Source organism: Arvicanthis niloticus, chromosome 2 (assembly GCF_011762505.2).
Source record: "Arvicanthis niloticus isolate mArvNil1 chromosome 2, mArvNil1.pat.X, whole genome shotgun sequence".
NCBI classification, from domain to species: Eukaryota; Metazoa; Chordata; class Mammalia; order Rodentia; family Muridae; genus Arvicanthis; species Arvicanthis niloticus.
The window spans coordinates 70,251,488-70,270,645 of record NC_047659.1 but is presented as its reverse complement, the minus strand read 5'-3'; the positions used below and the strand labels follow the sequence as shown (position 1 = coordinate 70,270,645).

General features: G+C 33.5%; 1 protein-coding gene and 1 pseudogene across 2 annotated transcripts in view; both read right to left on the bottom strand.

The window, feature by feature from the left end:
- Positions 1-19,158, bottom strand: part of Lrrc4c (leucine rich repeat containing 4C) — a 1,205,288-nt gene that overhangs the window by 525,947 nt on the left and 660,183 nt on the right. The gene's annotated exons all lie outside the window — the stretch shown is intronic.
- LOC117703190 (ribosomal RNA-processing protein 8-like) lies at positions 7,913-11,517 on the bottom strand (annotated as a pseudogene).

The window sequence follows — 19,158 nt, the reverse complement described above, 5'->3', positions numbered from 1 at the left end:
AATTAAAGGAGCCAGAGGAGTCAAGGACACTAAAAGAAAATCTATAGAATCAACTAACCTGGGTCTACAGGGGCCCTCTGAGAATCAACTTCCAAATAGATATTATACATGTTATCTGATGTAGACCCTAGGCACTTAAGTAAAAGTTATGAAGACATAGTAGGTCTTCATATGGGAATCCTAACAGAAGAAGCACTGGTTGTAACTGAGTCTGATGCCTGCCTTTGGATTCCTTTCCCTTACTGGGATGCCTTGCCTAGGCACAGAAGGAGAAAATATACCTAGTTCTTCTGCAACTTGATATACCAAGGCTGGTTGATATCAATGGGAAGTCTCCTCTTTTCTGAGGAGAAAGGGAGAACAGGAGGATGGGGGAGTGGGAAAAGAGGGAATAATTTGGAGGAAAAGACTAAAGGGAAGATATGATCCAGATGTAAATTAAGTTAAAAATTACATTAAAAACTAAAGTTGAAAACATTGAGAGTTAAAAGAACAAGGATAATAAAAATTGAATGCCATGGGGCCCTTGAGGAGTATGAATAAGTTAACATCTTAGAATTGCTTAGACATAGGAAGGCCTGCCTTAGCTCAGTGGTACCTAGAGCTCATCTAGCATATGTGAGGCTCTAATTTCAGTTCCAAGTGCTTAAAAACAACATACGTTAGCATACGACACTTTGTCACTATGGAAGTTTGTATGTTCTGGATGAGACTGTTGTATTTGAAATAAAATTAACATTGCATGATATTTGAAAGTCCTTGCAAAGCACTTTACATGTGTCATTTACAAGTATTTATGTCAACTCTATGTGGACTGTGGACTGTGGACTGTTTGAAAGTGTTATGGATTCTGGAAAGAAATATGTATATTTACTTAGTACATATTTTCAAAATGGACCGACTAAATCAAGTACAGTAAAAACCATGAAAGCCTGTGACACAGAGAAGGAAATAGTTTTCAACAAGCCATGTCCACCAACATTATATAAAAGTCCCGCTAACTTCACCATTAATAGTGAAGGCACAAACGCTAAGTCCCGATTCTAATATTTTTTTCTTACAGTAGTAATGGAATGAACACACCAAACCCATTGTTTTTATTATTTTTATCAGCTTACACATTAGCCATCATAGGATTAACCCCACTCTCTTATTTGTTCTAAATGTAAAAGTGAAGTAAAAATAACATCATTTTAATTACATATTGGCATTTAGAATACCATTATTTTTAACAACAACAACAAAAAAACTTAAATTTAAAGCAAACATCCTAAACTACACGTCTTTTAGTTTAGCCTGCATGTAGCCTTTATGTTCAGTCCTACTTTTGCCTTTCACTGGAGGAGGCCTGTCAGGAGTTATCAGGAATCTATATGACTTCCTGACTTTCTTTGGGTAGGGATATTCTCTTGTCATCAAAGAATCTGTGTCCTTTAAAAAAATCTGTACAGAAGTTGCCATCCTTCAAGTCGTGCCTTACTGGGAATAATCTGCACACTACTCTACTTCTAAAGCGTCCTCAGCATAATTACACCCTTAGTGCTCACAGCACTAATGTATTTATCAATACACGTTCTCTTAGTTCCCTTGATGTATTTTCAGCTAACCTGTGTATTGTATGGAATCACGTCACATACACACACAAGACATTGTACAAAGCTTCTGTTTTCTGTGACAATTTTAGGCAAAATCCACACAGAAAAGTTTTGTCAAAGAACTGTAGTAGGTTGTCAACTTTGTCCTTGGTTTATCCATTCTCAGGAAACTACAGTTAATGTATAATATTCTCTACAATTTACATTGGTAGAAAGAGACAGAACCAAGAATGGAATGTTTCTTTTTCTTTGGTAATAAAAGAAGACCTATCATTACCATTTAGTCTAAGTCTGTTTATTCCTCATAGGTATCACTGTTGACATTTTCTATTTTGAATTTCTGTTACTGTGTAGTTCAAAATAATTTGAAAATCACTGGACTAAGTGATCACTTATGTACTTTCTTGCTCTGATATGATTTTGCCTCTTTATACTGTTTGACTCGGATCTGGAGACACATGCGCTTTATGGTTGACAGAATGATTCGTTCGTGTAGCCATAGTTGTATGTGCAACTTATATAATAACTTTGTCTTTTTATTAATTTACTTATTCATTTGTGCATTCACTTATTAATAAATTTCTAATTGCACTCTTCATATAGAGGAAAGGCAACATAATGTAGGGAAAGGTAGCAAGGGACTTTTACATAGGAAATATCTGCAAATACCTCAGATATTGATTTTCTTTGAATTTTAATCTATTGTTATTTCAAACTCTTATTTCTTTCGATCAAACTGCAGAGTAATGAGTAAAACTTAGAACTCATAAGTACCGACAATAAGCCACATGCATATTTGGGGAGAGTGTCTGGCCATTAATTATGTTCTGGACACTATTAGAATCTCTATTTTTTTATTTCCATTTTAAAAAATATTAGAACACATATTTATCCATCAAATATTATACACATTTTATAAAAATATTATCTATCAAAATCATACAAATATCAAATATTATACTTGTCCATAAGTATTGATTTACCTATACCTTAACACAAATTTTAATTGAAAAGCTTTGAAGTTTTGTAATCTTGATGTGTCATTACTGACTTTGAATGACAGCATTACATGATAATTTCAAATAAAGTATAAATATTGTTGAGTTTCTATATCTTTATTATTCAAGAATATATAAAGTGATATGTGAAATTTTAGAACATAGTAAATAACTTACAGAACATTCTGTTTCTAGTTTAATTATACTCTCAATTATTTATATTTTAAAATGAACTGTCTTTTTTGTCTGAAAAAAATTAAATCCTTCTGGTTTCTTGCCTTACTATTTTCTTCTGGGTTAGTGGAAATAGTTAGTTCCACTAACCCAGAAGAATCTCTACTTTTCAACAAATAAGATTCAAAGCTAAGAATTATATCCAAAATGATATAACATGCAATAGACAATGATGTTTGATCTGTGAACATTAATGGAAACGTTCTAAATGGGACTACGTAAAGTCTTTATATGCAGAACTTACTGAAGGGACAGAATTGCTCACCATCACTTGAATTTGATAGACCCTCAAAAGCATTAGGGAGGATTAGACAGCTTTGTATAGGAGCAAAAAATAGAAAGCTTTCAATCAGTTCTGATTGTGGATATTGAAATGAAGAACCTGGGTGTAGAATTACCAAAAGTTTGATAGTCTTGGCAAATCGAGTATATTTGGTGTTCTGTGATCAACACTGAGCTGGAAGTGACAAATGTTAGAGGTATTAATAGGCATCAGGTCCCAAATGGTGGCTGCTACTGTAAGTTTGCGGATTGGTTTCTTGTGCTGCTGCTGTTGTTTGTGATTCTGTTTTCTTTCCCTGTCTTATGTGGTCATTTTACATTAATCTCTTTAGTTTTAATACTGAATGTCTCAGGAAGGCCTATGTGATAAGGTTTAGTACTCCGGCTCATGCTTTGGAGATATATGGACCTTTTAGGAAGGACAATATAGGGTACTCTCCTTAAATTATTGTGCAATCTTACTTGGGGCATGAGAGGCCAGTTCTCTTCTTTCTGTTTTTAAATATGAGCAGTTATAATTCACTATTCATTTCTTCCATGATTTTGCTTTGTCAACAAAGTCAAATGGCTACATATTGGAGCCTATAAACCTGCAAACCAAAGCAAGCCCTTTTATCTTTAGAAGTTCATTAGCTCAGAATTTCTTTTATAGTGAGAGAAAGATTACTAACACAAACTATTATACTCAATGTCTTGGGATGAAGTTTTCACTTCAAACATATTCATTAAATTATACTATTCATAGAAGAATATTTGTTCAAATAATTTGAACCTCAAACTGTGACATTATAAAATTGCAGTAACAACTACAACACAATAATAAAAGTTTAAGTAAGAAAATTGAAAATGATTTTTTGTGCATGTATTTTAATTTATGAGAAAAATGAATAGTTCTAAGAAAGAGCTTAAAAGAAAAATGTGGATGTTCAAGTAAGTTTCTAGTAGGCTAATATTCCAAACTCTCAAACTTTTGAAAAAAAATAGAGATTCTATAAAAGAACTTGGCATTCAAATGATTCAAGATGCTAAGTAGCTATCACTAATTAATAGAGCAAGAAGGAAGAAGCACCTTTTGGAACCATAAACTGCAGGATACTTATCTCAAATCTGTTTCTTCAATGAACTGCAGCCTCACAGAACAGCAGACTGATAATGTCATTACAAGATAAAGTACATCAAAGGCAGACAAAGCAATGTTAGAACTTGAGAATAATCGAAGGCACCATATCTTGGATCTCAATGTCCATTGGCTACTACTAGGAGCCAGCATTAGGGCAGTGCTATAGAGAGCTTTCAGGACTCAGAGCTAGTGTCTTATTTACTGCCACTAAGCTAAGCAGGATACTGAAGTGTTTTTTTTTTTCCATATGTTCAATTTTCTTTGCACCACTAGAAGTGTAAGAATTGTATAATATAGTTTACACACAAAGGTAAATTAGATATGTTAAGATCAAGCACTACAATTTTAGAAAAAAATTAATTGTACTTTCAAAGTCTCCTCCCAAGTACTCTAATATTTCAAATAACCTTTAAAAAATTAATCAAGAGGCTATTAAGTACATACTTATGAGAGCTTTTGTGACTGTCCAGGGGGTACAATTTTACACACAGATGTGGTACATATGGTGAGTTTTGCTATAGCTTTGTCTCCATGGGAAAACAGAAACATTGTTTTTTATAAATAAAAGCTGCAAGTTTACGTCTTTTTGAAATTGAACTATCTCCTTTCCTCTAAAAAATAACTGCCTATCATTTCTATATGGTCTTTTGTCTCAGGGCTTTTATGAATGTGAGTGATGATTCAAGTCTTTGATAATCAAAGTTATGCATAATACAGATTAACTGCTAGTGTCCCTAGAACCTGAGAGACAGATTAGCATAGAATGCTTTGGCTCCCTGAGTATCTGACAGAAAATAAACATATACTGACCAATGGGTGGAATAATAGTTTTGTTGACAGTGTCAGTAGAGGTTTTCAATTGTCATTTTTTTCAGGCAGAAAGGCTAGAGAAGGAGGGGGAGAGACACAATGGGTATGCCTCTGCTTTCTGTGTTTCTTCTCCATTTTCCCATGGACAATAAGCAATTTCTAACAAATGGTCACATTATTTTGAAAGTCAGATCACTGCAGTTCTCTAGCTTTCTGTTTCTTCCTTTTTTTCCAAAGAAATTCAGGGAATAGTTCAACATAGTTAAAACAGGAGTAATTAATGATAAAGACATAGAAAAGATATGGAGAATGTTGGAGGCACATGAAAAATGTTAGTGAATCCAGCATTTAAAGGAAAACCTCTGAATTGCAGAAAGGAGCTCTAAATAGTGGGTTTAGAAGGATTTGTTTCTCTATGATGGGATGATAATTTTCAGAAGAATATTTGCTTCTTAAAATTTCTGCAGAAAAGTCTGCTATAACACACTATTTTCTTCCTAACTTCTATGAACTTTCTTGGATATCATATATAAACCACACTTGCAAAAGAAAAAAAGAAGCTAGCAATCTATGAGAGCATAACTAATGAAATAGCTGAATGCCATCTCTGCTATTTTACAGATTTTCATGGAATGTGTCATGGTTGATATTGTTTTCTATAGAGGACAGAGGGAGTAGATTTCTGCAAGTACTTGTTCTCTTCACTGAAGGGGACACAGATGGTTGTTGGTGATGGTTCAGTTGGTAGGAATCCTCACTTCACTAAAATGAGCACTTGATTGGATTCACAAAACTCAGGGCAAATGCCAGGGCTTGCCTTTGACCCTAGCAGTGTGTGAGGGAGGAGATTTGCAGAGCATTGCTTGCTGCCAGCATAGCCCCAAGTCAGTGAGTTCTTCATTCAGTGAGAGATCCTATCACAAAGGAATGAAGCTATAAATAATAAAGGGAGATAGATACTCAGTGTCCTCATGTGGCCCCTACAGATGCACATTCGAGCATCTGCAGCAGTACATGCAACATAAACAAACAACATGGAGTTCAGAGAATAGGATTGTGGGACAATAGAGAAAAGCTAGTAATTCACATATATGTGTGCGTATTCATATGTATGTGAAATAAAATCTTAATAATGCAATAAACTTGCTTTCTCGAAAATACAATTTGGAGAGAGACAATATTTTAAAATTAAATAGCTATATAATATAATAAGCATCATCTTTGAACAATGTTGGAATAAACAGACACTGAGACTTCAAGGGTAGAAATTTCTTAGAAAATTATGGTGATGTCAACATAACAATATATGCAGTGACAAATGAAACCAAATATATGTATTTGTTGGGGGAAGGTTATCTACAAAGCCACAGGTACATATTGACACTTTTTTGTTTGTGTATATCTCCTCATTTTCAATATTAAGAATATACAATCTACTGAGTTTGCTACTAAATACACTTAAGAAGTTGTGACTATTACTTAAAGGAATAACTGAGATAGATAAATCTAAATACTTTCTGAGAAAAAGAATTGATAAGAAAAAAATGACCTTTAAATTACTTGAAAAGAGATACTGGGAGAGAAGAAACTCCAGAATCACAATATATCCATGGCATAGAAGGAGGAGATAATTCATCTTTTAAAATTTTCCCCCAAAAATTTTTAAAAATTCCTAAAGAAAAGGGAGGGAAACTAAATTGTGAGCTGAACCAAAACAACGACCCAGTTTGTTCTCCACCACATAGTGAGCAGTTGACATTGCCAACAGTCCTATTGTGCCCCCAAACACTCTGCTATTACTGTTCTGTTAGCAATGCCAACATAGCAATTCTAAACACTTTATGTCACATCCTGATTTGCCCTGCAGGATGTTAGCTTCTGATATCTAGTCATTTTAGACCTTGAAAAACAAAACAATTGTATTTACTACCTGGGAGATAGAAGGCAATGCACGCTAGTGCTACTACACTCTGCAGTTCTCATCTGCTCTGTACTGATGTAAACAGAAGTAACAGAATGAGAAGTGCTGGGTAAAATGAACCCCTATAATCCTTAATAACTGTAGGTTTTCATCAAAGAAAATAAAAGAAAAATTAGGTAAATAGAATGTCAGGGGAATTTGACTTTCTGATTAGGTATAAAATGGCTGACTAGATGTGAAAAGCCCTCCATCCAGAATGGTGATACTATTTGAGACAGCATGAAATAGATGTTAACTTTCCATAAATTTTTGATTCTTATCTTCTGTGGACATTATCCAGCACATCTTATCACATTTTTTTGTTCAGTTTGATTCAATAAATACCTTGAGAATACCAATCATTTGGGATCCATCAATGAGAATAATTCAGAAAAGCATAGTCCTCATCTGATTGATTGAATGGCAGCTAATACTCCTTTAGTATTTACAGAGTCACAATAGATACATGTGGAAGTTAAAGACACTGGTATTTATTATTTTCTTTTAATTACTCAGCTATTCAGAGACATCATAGGATTAAATTTTTATGTGCCAATAGGCAATGACAATGCATCTATATCTATTGAAGAGAGTCTATTTTAATAAGACAATATTCCTCAAGAGCCAAAACTTTACCAGTGTATTTCAGCATATAAGGATTACAGAATAATTTTCATAGTGTGATTGGCTAGATTATGGAAATAGGATAGAGCAAATTCACCACTTAACATTGTTCTTAAAAACTGAGCTAAGTAATTTTACTCAATCATCACATTTGTGGTCTTCCTTCTTTTACTTTCTAGTCTTCATGACTGTTTCTATTGTCTTCTGCATTTAATTTTAATTTTTATACCCATAGTTGGTTTATTTAGTGCCTCTTCATATTCCTAGCCTTAGCTGTAGATTTCCTCAGTTAATTCATACAACATAATTTAAATGAAAGACAAAACACAGCCACAGTCACAGCCACAGATTCATCCTCCAGAGTCACCTTGGCCATGTCACATATAGTGACCATGGAGCCCAGAGAAGCCAAATCAAAACAGTGCACAGGGTTCCTAACACTTGAAGCTAAGTGGCAATCTCCACAGCTAAAGTTACCATCAAGGAAGCAGGTTTCTAGCACTGGGTCCACTGGGTGCATTCTTCATTTGTCTTGAAAAACTACAGTAACAGAGGAGAAAGCTTTAGGTCTTTCCTGGAATAGATGTTGGGCAGCACTGTTGGACCCTGAGTTTACTAAGGTGGTGAAATCAGACCCCATCCAGCCATTGAGACATGTAAGCTCACAGGGCTCCAGCTCTAGTATCTTCACTGTCTGACTTTGTAGCCAAAGGCACCTCAGTCTCGTCTATGGATGCCTTTGGATGAACCTGCTCTGTTGCCTAAAGTGCCCAAAATTTGATCTTGTGTCTGTGTTTATTCTTCTGCCTATTCTGCCACTGCTTGAGGTGACATGGAGTCACAGCTGGTTTTGAACGGGTCAGCTGAAGCAGAACTTGTTCTCATCCTCAATTTGTGAACTGTTTGGCTAACACTGACCAAGGGCTGGTTTGAATGTCAATAGGTGGACTATTTCTGGCATTCCCTCTTTATTTTTTTCTTCTTCAGCAGAGATCCCACAAGAGGAGATTGTCTGTGGCAGTTTCTTTCTTATTCCTTGCCCTCAATGTCACTGAGAGATAGGGCCTGGTTCTTTGTTTGTTTGTTTGTTTGTTGGCATTTCCCTTTTCTTTTCTCCCCTACTTCCTTTGAGATGTTGGCAAATGAGGGCCTTTGGAGGTGTCTCTCCTTCTTTCCTAGCTCCTCCCCCTGCTCTTCCTCCTCCCCTTTTCCTTCTCTAGGTCATCCTCCTCCCCTTTCTCAGAGTCACTGCCTGGTAGGCTTTGGGGATTGCTAGGAGAGCTAAGCTGCTCTCAGGGCCTATAATGTGGTCAAGAGATGGCAGTGCTTGCAGCCCTTGACTGGCAGAACAGTCACAGATGAAACCACTTGTCACAGCCCACGATGGATGGAGCCGCCTAGACCCAGTCTGGCTCTTTAAACATACCAGTGGCCAGCAGGGTCCACGAAGCCCATGCTCTCTAGTATTAAATTTTACTTCCTCTGCTTTCTGACCTTGTCTTTCTTCTTTTTAAATGTTAAAATTCAAACATTGTCTTCTAGATACAGAATATAAAAGAAATAGTGCCTTCATTTTCTGCATATGAACACTTCATAGACTATCTAATGCAAGCACAGAAGGCAAAAGGAAGTCATTCTTTTGGAGATCAGGGATGCTCTCATGATGCCTCCTATGAAAGGGAATTTATATCATTTGATTTCATGAACTCAGTTTATCTATCCCAATGTTGTATTCAGCCTTGGTTAATCACTTTTTCTTTTTCCACAATGCTTATCTCCCTGTGACAGTCATGAAATCTTTTGCTTATGAAAGGCAGGAATCTCATGTCTTTATAGAAATTCACCGACCTTCAAAGTGGAACCTGAAATCATATATATATTTTTTTAGTAAATTAACAAAATCCTACATTCAGGAGAGCAGAACATTAAATGGTTCTTGCAAAACCAAGGTCAGAGTATGCTTAGGATCTGTGTTTCTTTTTTGGAGGCTTTAAGAGAGAATCCATTCTCCTTAATTAATATATTTTCTCTAGACTTTACTTTTAAAAAGAAATTTCAGGATGAAGAAGAGATGAAAGCAAGAGGTCACCGGCAAATTGAAAGGGAAAGAAAGTGAGTGGTTATGAGGAAAGTACTTAAAAGGGTATCAAAGGCAGGTTTTCATAGGTCCCTTCCTGATCCTCATCACATCCACCTGTAGACCATGGCATAGACAATAAGATTAATGTCCTGGTGTTCTTCCTATTCCTATACTCATTCATATAAAACATGAATTTAGGAGAATACTGAAGTAATGTCAAGAGAATCACTCACTTAATACTTTAGAAAATATGGAGTGAACCATCTTCCTCTCTAAAATCATGGAACTGTCAAAATTTTCTTACAAATAAATTAGCAGTCAAATGTATCAAATCATTCCAGTATGAAAAAAAAAACTAAATAAATTTTCAAATATCCTGACAGGGTGAATGTTGTCAATAAGAAATGCAAAAAGCCCATCATTACTATAATTTAAATAAATTTTAAAACACTCAAAGTTCATCTTGTTCATATGTTTCAATATAAAGTCAGGAAAAACAGGAGCTCATGCCAAGAATATGAGTGGAGTTTACACCCAACCCATTTAAACATTTTGTTTTCAATGCTATTTTATTACAAATCAAAACTGAACATGTAACTGACTTCATATTAAAACAATTATACAATGGTGTTTAGTAATACAAGAAGCACAGGCATAAATATGTACAAGTATTAGTTGTAAAAGTATATCTCTAAGAATATAATTGAATTAGATTGACAATCACATAAAGACTCCAAACCAAATATTTTCTTCTATATAATATTGATTATATACCTACAATTATTATAAGAATTATCTTACCAAAGTACCAAAGGAAGTATCAGTCATAAATATACATACAGAGAGAATTTTTGTTAATTTATTAGAATAACTTTTTATTAATTTTTTTTAGTGACTCCTTTTTTGAAAAGCAGAACATTTGTTAAGTGGCCTTAAAATTCAGAGTACAGTACAACTTCTCCTGATGGAACTTTATATTCTATAAACTTAACAGGCATTCCTGAGTCAAGTTGAGAGAAAAGATCACCTCTAAATGTTTTAATTTCTTAGAAATGATTGAATATCATAGATGAATGAAGATAAACTAGGAAAAATACTTACAATTTTTGTTCAACAGCAAACATTAATCCTTAAGAAATGCATGAAGTTTCCTACTTCATTACCATATCAATTTGCTTAAGGATGAGACAGGCTTTGAATATTAGGAATACAACAATTATAAGACTGCCTTGGCTTGAGATATGCACTTACATATACACACATGTACTGAGCAAATTAAGGTCTTTTTACTCTGTGTAGGACACATTCCAGAAATGTCATAATTACAGTATTTTGTTAATATGCAACAACTAAGTATTCTTCTAAACTTTATAGTGTAACTTTATAATCATATCTCATATAAACTGACATAATTCCATGAGGATCAGAGTTTATTATTCTTACCAAAAAGGCAATGAAATATCATCCCAAGAGATTAAATTATTTACACAAAATGTAAAATCTTCCAAATGCCATAATTAGTCTGTGAATCATCTTGAGACTCCAATTATAAAGCACTTTCCACTGAAGCAAGATCTTTGTACTGACGGTTTTCAGTAAGTACTGTGTCACTCAATCTAATGACACTTTATGTGATTTCCATATTTTAAAACAATCACGGGATGGACAATAAGATGAATACAGGTGTTATTTATCCATCTACTGATACGTATGCATGTATGAATGGTGCAATCACTGGTATTGTCTTGCCACGCTCTTCCTCGGAAGCCACCATGAGAATGTGTACATTCATTTTCTCTTAAAAGGACAACCATATTGTCCTTTATTCTTTACATTATGAATCTCTCACTATGTGATCAAGAAAATATAAATCATGTGGCTTCACCTTCCCATAAAAGTGTCTAATTAAGATTAAACTTGTCCCTGTGGTAAATGTAAAATGATTTAATTATAATCAAAATGCTCTCATTGAATAGCTTCAGTTTCAAAGAGTCACTTTCCTAGTGCTAAGAAGCTCATTAAATTCAATTTGCAGTAATGTACTGCTGTCATGTTTCCTTTCTGAACCACAGTATTACATTAAAGTTCTTTGATTATTTCCCTGTAGGGTGGCATTAATGTGACACACCGTGTGAAAGAAAAGCTCAAATGAGACTCAAAGATGCGCAACTTTATTTTAAAATTTTTCTCAAAAGATGTTAATGTTTAGCAGCATGAAAAATATGCAATAAAAAACAGTCTGTCTTTAGAACAGAGGGAAAACAAATTTTATTAGTTTGTCCTGACCAATGGGAGTCTCTATTTGTGTGTCTGAAAAGCTGTGTGTGTTATCATATAGAGTAGATGATGCATTTTGCTTTTTTTTTATAAGTATCACAGGCATTTGTTTCCATGTTTTAATGAATGTTATGATTTTAGTTTTCTTTTCAACTTCACTATACTGAAAATGTGAAATTATTGTTTGTAAGATAGAGATAAATCTAAGGAGAGAAAAATTGAGGTACCATGAAAATCAAGAAGCAAAGAAGAGAATTATATTTTCAATGTGGTTATTTTATTAAATTAATGGTTAATATGTATTTAAATTAATGGAATTATATTTAATGACTTTTTGTTATTAGACAGAGGCATCCAAATACTTTTACGTTTTTTTTTTCAATTAATGTAGAGTAAAGGTATATATGTGTTAGCTATGTGGGGAAATTAAAATACAGGCCATGTAAGAAAATTCTTTCCTTCTACTATCTATAACTGTATCTATATCTGTATCTATATATGTATCTGTATCTGTATCTGAAAAGGTTGCAAAATAACATATTTTAAAAATATCAACCTATTTTGTATAATAGATAATTGATTTACATATTTAGATATAGACATTGAAAATGTATTTTATTCTTTTTGTTCTAAATATACAACGTTTTTAATTATAGAAATTATATTTTAAAAAGGGTTGCATGTTTATTGAACTGCATCAACAAGAAAAAGGTAGCCATGTGAGCACAGCAATATCAATACATTTCATTTGGTAGAAATTACATGTTTTTGCAAATTTGTACTTGATTACTAGTGAACAAAAATCAGATGTTGAAACAGAAGAAAGTTTCTAACAAATAGAAAATTTATGTTATATGTTGCTATTAATCATGTCATAAACAAGTGTAGCTAGAAGTCAAGAGCAATGAAAAGTACAAGACATAAACACATACAGAATGGAAAACATGTTCTAGATTGTTCAGTGGGGCATGGAACAAAGGGTGGAATTAAACAATTTTGAAAAGGGACCATTTATTAAAAAAAAAAAAACAGCAAGAAAGAGTTTGAATGGAGGAAAAAGAAGGAGAAATTATTCAATTATAATCTTAAAAAATAAGTATTTTTTTTAAAAATGAGATGGAATTTATATGAATATGAAAACTTTTCAGATCCTTTGTGATACAACAAATGCAGTTTGAAATCACAAATACTTCTATTAAATATCAGAAATAAGTTAAATAAACAACCAAATTACGCATGTATAAATTTAAGGAAACAAAAAATCAAACTCAAAGCAAACAAGTAGAAAAGGATTATAAATGTAAAGATAGAAGTCAATAAGATAATTTCAACATGAATAAATAAACAAATAACTAATTCTTTGTAAAGATAGAAAAGATTATAAATTCTGACTTAGACTAGCCAAAAGAAAGCAAGGAAAGGCCTGAATAAATAAAATTATGAACAAATGATAGAGAGTGTTATAAAAGAAAACATATGCAATCCATTGTATCAGTATGAACATGATGCAAATCTTTAAACATCTAAGAAATTAAAGAAGGCACTAGAAGATAGAAAGATGCCCCATGATTATTGATAAACATTAATAACTTTGTTAACATAGATCTAAGACCAAACTGATCCATAGTTTCATTATAACTCACAGAAAATTTCCAATGATTCTAGAATTCATATAAATGCATAATATGCCCCAAATATGTGCAAAAACAATGTTGGAGGTGTCACAATGCTTTCTTTGAAATTATACTGCATAGCTATAAAAATAATAGATAAAGAACTAGGCACCATAACAATCAGGAACACAGAAGAAGGGAATACAAGGCCAGAAATAAAGCCACCCAGCTACAGCCACATGATAGTTTACTAAACTTCCAAAGGCAACATGAGAAAAAAAAATGCTCTTCAAAAAGTGATGTTGCTGAAAAACAGGAGAAAATCCAAATGTAGAACTATATCACTAGAATTATTTATCTCACACTGAATAAGTTGAAAGTAGAGCAAAAATGACACCGGAAGACTTGAAACTTTGGGAGTGCTAAAAGAAAATGAGTGGAAGGTACTCAAGGTACAGGCATGAGCACACAACTTCTGTGATAGCTCAGGAGTGAAAGCAAGGTCTGAGATAATAGTTCTGTCAAAAGCTTCTGCACACCAGAGAAAACAACCACCAGAGACACAGTCAACAGATTAGGAAAACCTCTGTTGGCAAGGCAACAATGTGTTGCCAACTCTCAAATCATTGTACCATGAAGATACTTGTTCATTAATGTTCATCATGATACTGTTAATAATACCTAAAGCATGAATTCAACCTATATGCCCCTCAACAACTGGATTGTTATCTGCAGTATATGACAGCAGCCGACTGAGACAGAAATAGATACTTAGACCCAACCATAGGACTGAAATAAGGAGCCTCTATGGTTGAATTAGGAAAAGGATTGAAGCAGTATATAAGAAAGGTGATCCCATAGGAAGATCAGCTAACCCAGACTCCAGCGGCCTCCCAGAGAGTGAGCCACCAACAAGGCAGTATAACACAGGCAGATGGATTCCAAGGCCACTGACACATATATAGCAGAGGACTGCCTTGTCTGGCCTCAGTGGGAGACATGCCTAATCCTTAAGAGACTTGAGGCCCCAGGAAGGGGGCAGGCCTTGTGGTCTGGGAGCATCCTCTTGGAGATAGGGGGAGGAGGGATGGAATGATGAACTGTGGAAGGGGAGAATTGGAGGGGGCAATGGTTAGATTGTAAAAAATTAATAATAATAATAATTGTAACAAAGAAAATTTCAAAAATTGGAAAATCAAATTCTCAATATCATTTGGGTAATAATTGAACAGATGAATTGATCAGACAAGTCTCAAAATACTTACTGAAAATAAAAATGCCTGATGGCCTTAGTCGTCTCAGAAATGTGAACCAAAACTTCACTGATATTCTGTCCTGTTAGAGGGCAGATGGCCACCATGAAACAATGCACGAAAAAATGCTAGTAAGAATGTAGAAGGAAATAGAATCATTACATAGTGTTAATTTGAAGGAAAAAAAAAAACTAGTACAGACACTGTGGAAATAAGTACAAAGTTTCTCAAAAATATCTAAAATTAAACTAGGATCCAAGTATGCCATTTCTAGTACACTCAGGAACTCTCAAATCAGTGTTCCTTGAAGATACTTATTCATTAATATTCATCATGGTATTGTTCCAAAATATGAAATGAATGTATATGCCATCAACAGATGAACAGATAAAAATGATATTACATGTATACAATTTTGAGTCTCATTGAGCCACAAAGAGCAAAATTATGCTCCTTTCCAATAAATAAATGAATAAAATAAATAAATAACTTGAGGTCTCATTAAGTGAAATAAATCATTAAAATATAACATGTTTTCAGACATATGCTGAGTCTAAATTTCAAAGTTAAAAATATGAAAGATGTTAAAAGCAAAAGGGATAAGTTGAGGCTGGATAAAAAATAATTAGAAGAGAAATGAAAGTACGATGCTGTGTTCTTTTGCAGTAATTTTTGCTGACCTTTATTTTTGTATTATAAAAACTTTATTTTGTAGCAAACCTCTATTTGGTGAACACTGCCTTCATTCTGAAAATCTGTGGCTCATGTGAATTTGGTCTTTCAGTAGCAAATACTGAACTGTGTTGAAGTCCATGATTGTCTCACAAACACCATTCTTTCCCCTTTAATCCCATTATGTAAAGATACCATTTGTCAGTAGCTGTTTCTATTCCCAATTTCTTAGCATTCAAGCCCAACAACAACATCATGCATATTGCTTGAACTGCATTTTCAAAATCTTAATTCCACATGATAGAATCCACTTGGCAAAACCATGTATTTGACATTTAGATTGGTCGATATATAATTGTGTAATTCAATCATTGCATCTACTATCTGCTTTCATTGTACTTGGATATTGTTATTCTTGTGTTGTGTTGGAGATAATGCATAATTGACTAAGTGGGGCTTTTAAGAGTCTAAAGCCTCACCACCTCAAATACAAGTATTAATGAGAAGCTAAATAAAATATGACTGACATATATGTTCAATAGAAGAAAAGCACTTCACATGTGTTTCTTATTTCATCTCTATTCAGAAGATCAAGAACCTGAAACTGAAGGATTGGGTAACTTATTCAAGACAGCAAAGTCAGCTGGTCCTATTGTTAGGATTAGAAAAAGGAAGCTGGGTTTAAGACTTTATGTATTTTACCATTTTCTCCAATGAAAGAGGTAGGGAAATGCATACAGAGATACTTATATAGACATCTAATTTACAGAGCAGAGATCATGTACTCACAGGGATGTTATAAATTGATATATGTGAACACTGATATTGCAGTTTTTATCCTATAGAATTCTAAATACAATGCCATTCATGTCATCTAACTCTGGGTTCTTCTGTAGTTGGGACTTCTGGATTCTGCTCTCTTCTAATGACAATTTCCTTCAACTGTTTCATGCAGTTGATACTTTAAAGGTGTTCCTCAATGCTACTTATTATTCTGCATTTTCACTGGAAATCTCTCCTAGGAAATCTCTCTGTCTCTGTATAAGCCTATTAGATGTTTCCACTGATAGAATTTGTATAAAAAGTAGTAGGCATTGAGCTTATTATCTTTAGAACCTATCCTTGAATCTCTAAGGAAGGAACTTTTTAAATCTGTATTTTAAGCTTGGCAGTGGTGGTACCCACCTTTAATGCTAGTACACTGGAGGCAGAGGCTGGTAGAGTTCTGAGTTTGAGGCCAGTCTGGTCTACAGAGTGATTTCTAAAACAGTAAATGATACACAGAGAAACTCTGTCTTGCAAAATCAAACCAAACAAACGAAGTAACCAATCAACCAAAAAAAAAAAAAAATCATTTTAATTTAAAACAGGAAGAGACTTGGGGGGTATCATATTCTAGTCATTTTTTTGTGGGTGTTAATGCTATCAAAGCTGAAATTCAACAATCTTACAGACACATCTGGTAAAGCATGAATTTATTTTAAAAGTATAAAAATCAGAAATAGAAGAGTCCAATTCATTTGTTATTAATAATTATAATAATACACTCCAGGATCAAATTATCAATGCTTGGTGACATTTATGTTCTAACAACTCAAGAAACAAGAATCAAGCTGTTGACAGTGGCTAAAGACATTTTAGAATGCTTCTCATCACATTGCAATTTGTCAGAGGAAATAGTGACTGGGATCAAGTTAGAGAGACTCAGACCCAGTCTAATGTTAGCAGTAAAGCAAAGCAAAATGAATAATAAACAATGACTACTCTGTGTCCAGAATTGCTGTGTTCAAATAATATATGATCTAGAAACATTTGTTAAAAAGTTAAAGGACAAATAAAAGATTTTCATCTATCAGTTTTCTGTAATTCGTTCATTCCTTTTCAAATAGATGAAATAAAATTAATACAGAAAATATTCATGCAGGAATAAAATAATGGAACCAAATAACTTTGGTATGAAGATGTAACATGCAGATAAATAAAGAAGAAAAACAAGAGTAGAGGAAGAAAAAGAATCTAAATCTTTCACTAAATATGAAGCTTTGCAATCTTTGCTTCTTGGGAAGATGCTAAGAAAATCATAGAATTTAACTAATTAAGAGACAAAGCATGTAATTTAAGATGAGATGCTGTTTACCAGTCAGGCAAAGTATAAGCATGTCCTCCCTTCATCATTATGACTTAGAATTTCTTCTATGTGGAGGAGTCTAAATTAAGTAGTGATTACTATATTAATAATCAGTATAAAAGGTTCCAAATTATTCTTAATTATTGACATAGTCATATTGTCCAAATATGTTAAATATTTGTTAATATTGTTTTCTAATTATTAGCATAATAAAAAGAACCACTACTGATTATACACATACATACACAAACACATGCATGCACACACATACACACACACACACACACACACACATATAATGTATCTGATATTTAAATTCTAAGTGATTTTATTTTCACATTTAAGAAGAGGGAAGCTATTTTTCTTTCATCCTCAGTCCGACTTTCTCCCTTTCTCAGTCTCTCCTAACCCCTTAGCTTCCTATCTTCCTATTTTCTTTCTTCATTTTGAGAAAGGGTTTTTCTATTTTTCCCATAGAATCTATGACACTTTTATTTCAGCATCTGGATTAGCAGATATTATAGGTATGCACCATCAGATTTTGCCATATTTGGAGATTTCAACAGAAATTTCCAAAACTAAGACTTACTTGAAGGACAGAGATTAGATGCAAAGTGACTCTTGGTCACTTCATATCATATGTGACTCATCTGTGAGTTGTAAGTGTATTGGGGAGATTATGTGAAGTCTGTCTGTAATCCTGTTACACAGGAAGGCTAGGCTTTTCTTTACATACTAGCAAGGGCTATACTTGCTAACTAAGGCCTTACATACTAAGTAAGGGCTACACAGTAAAGAACAGGACACTGAGCAAAGAACCCATAGCCTCAGGAAAATGTCTCTTTGAACCACAGTCCTTAAATTAAAAATAATGAATAGGAACTGCTATACTGCAAGTGTAGAAAGGGTTAACTGACCTAATTTAGATTAAAAGCTTCAGATCATGGCTGGTGCACAATAGATACTTAAAAAAATTAGATATTATTAACTTTATTTATAATAAATATATATGTGAACACCTCAAGAGCCAAAAGTTATTCTCTCTTGAAATTTTGATCTTCATGTATGAATTCATACAATATATATGCAAGTATAAAAATTATTGTTGGATTATATTTTATAGACTATTTATTTTTATTTCGATTATTAATGAGTTTACTTTTCATTACTATAGTTGGCTTTTGGAGACACAGAGTTTTACTCTGTGCCCAAGGCTGACCTTTATTTCATGATCCTACCTCCTCTATCACCTTAGATTAAAGTTGTTATTTACTTTAAACGTCAGATTCATTTAACATCATCATATTAAATACAGTTCAATCATATTCAAAACAATGGGGAATCATATTTTCTCAATTACTAAGAGCAATTAGTATGAGGAGTATTTATCCAGGCACCTTTTAGTTTTTTAAAATAAAAATATGGATAATGGAAGAAAATACTTTATATAAAATAATCTGTGAACATCTGATAAATAAATCTACAAACAGGTTATATTCCATTCCTCCTCAG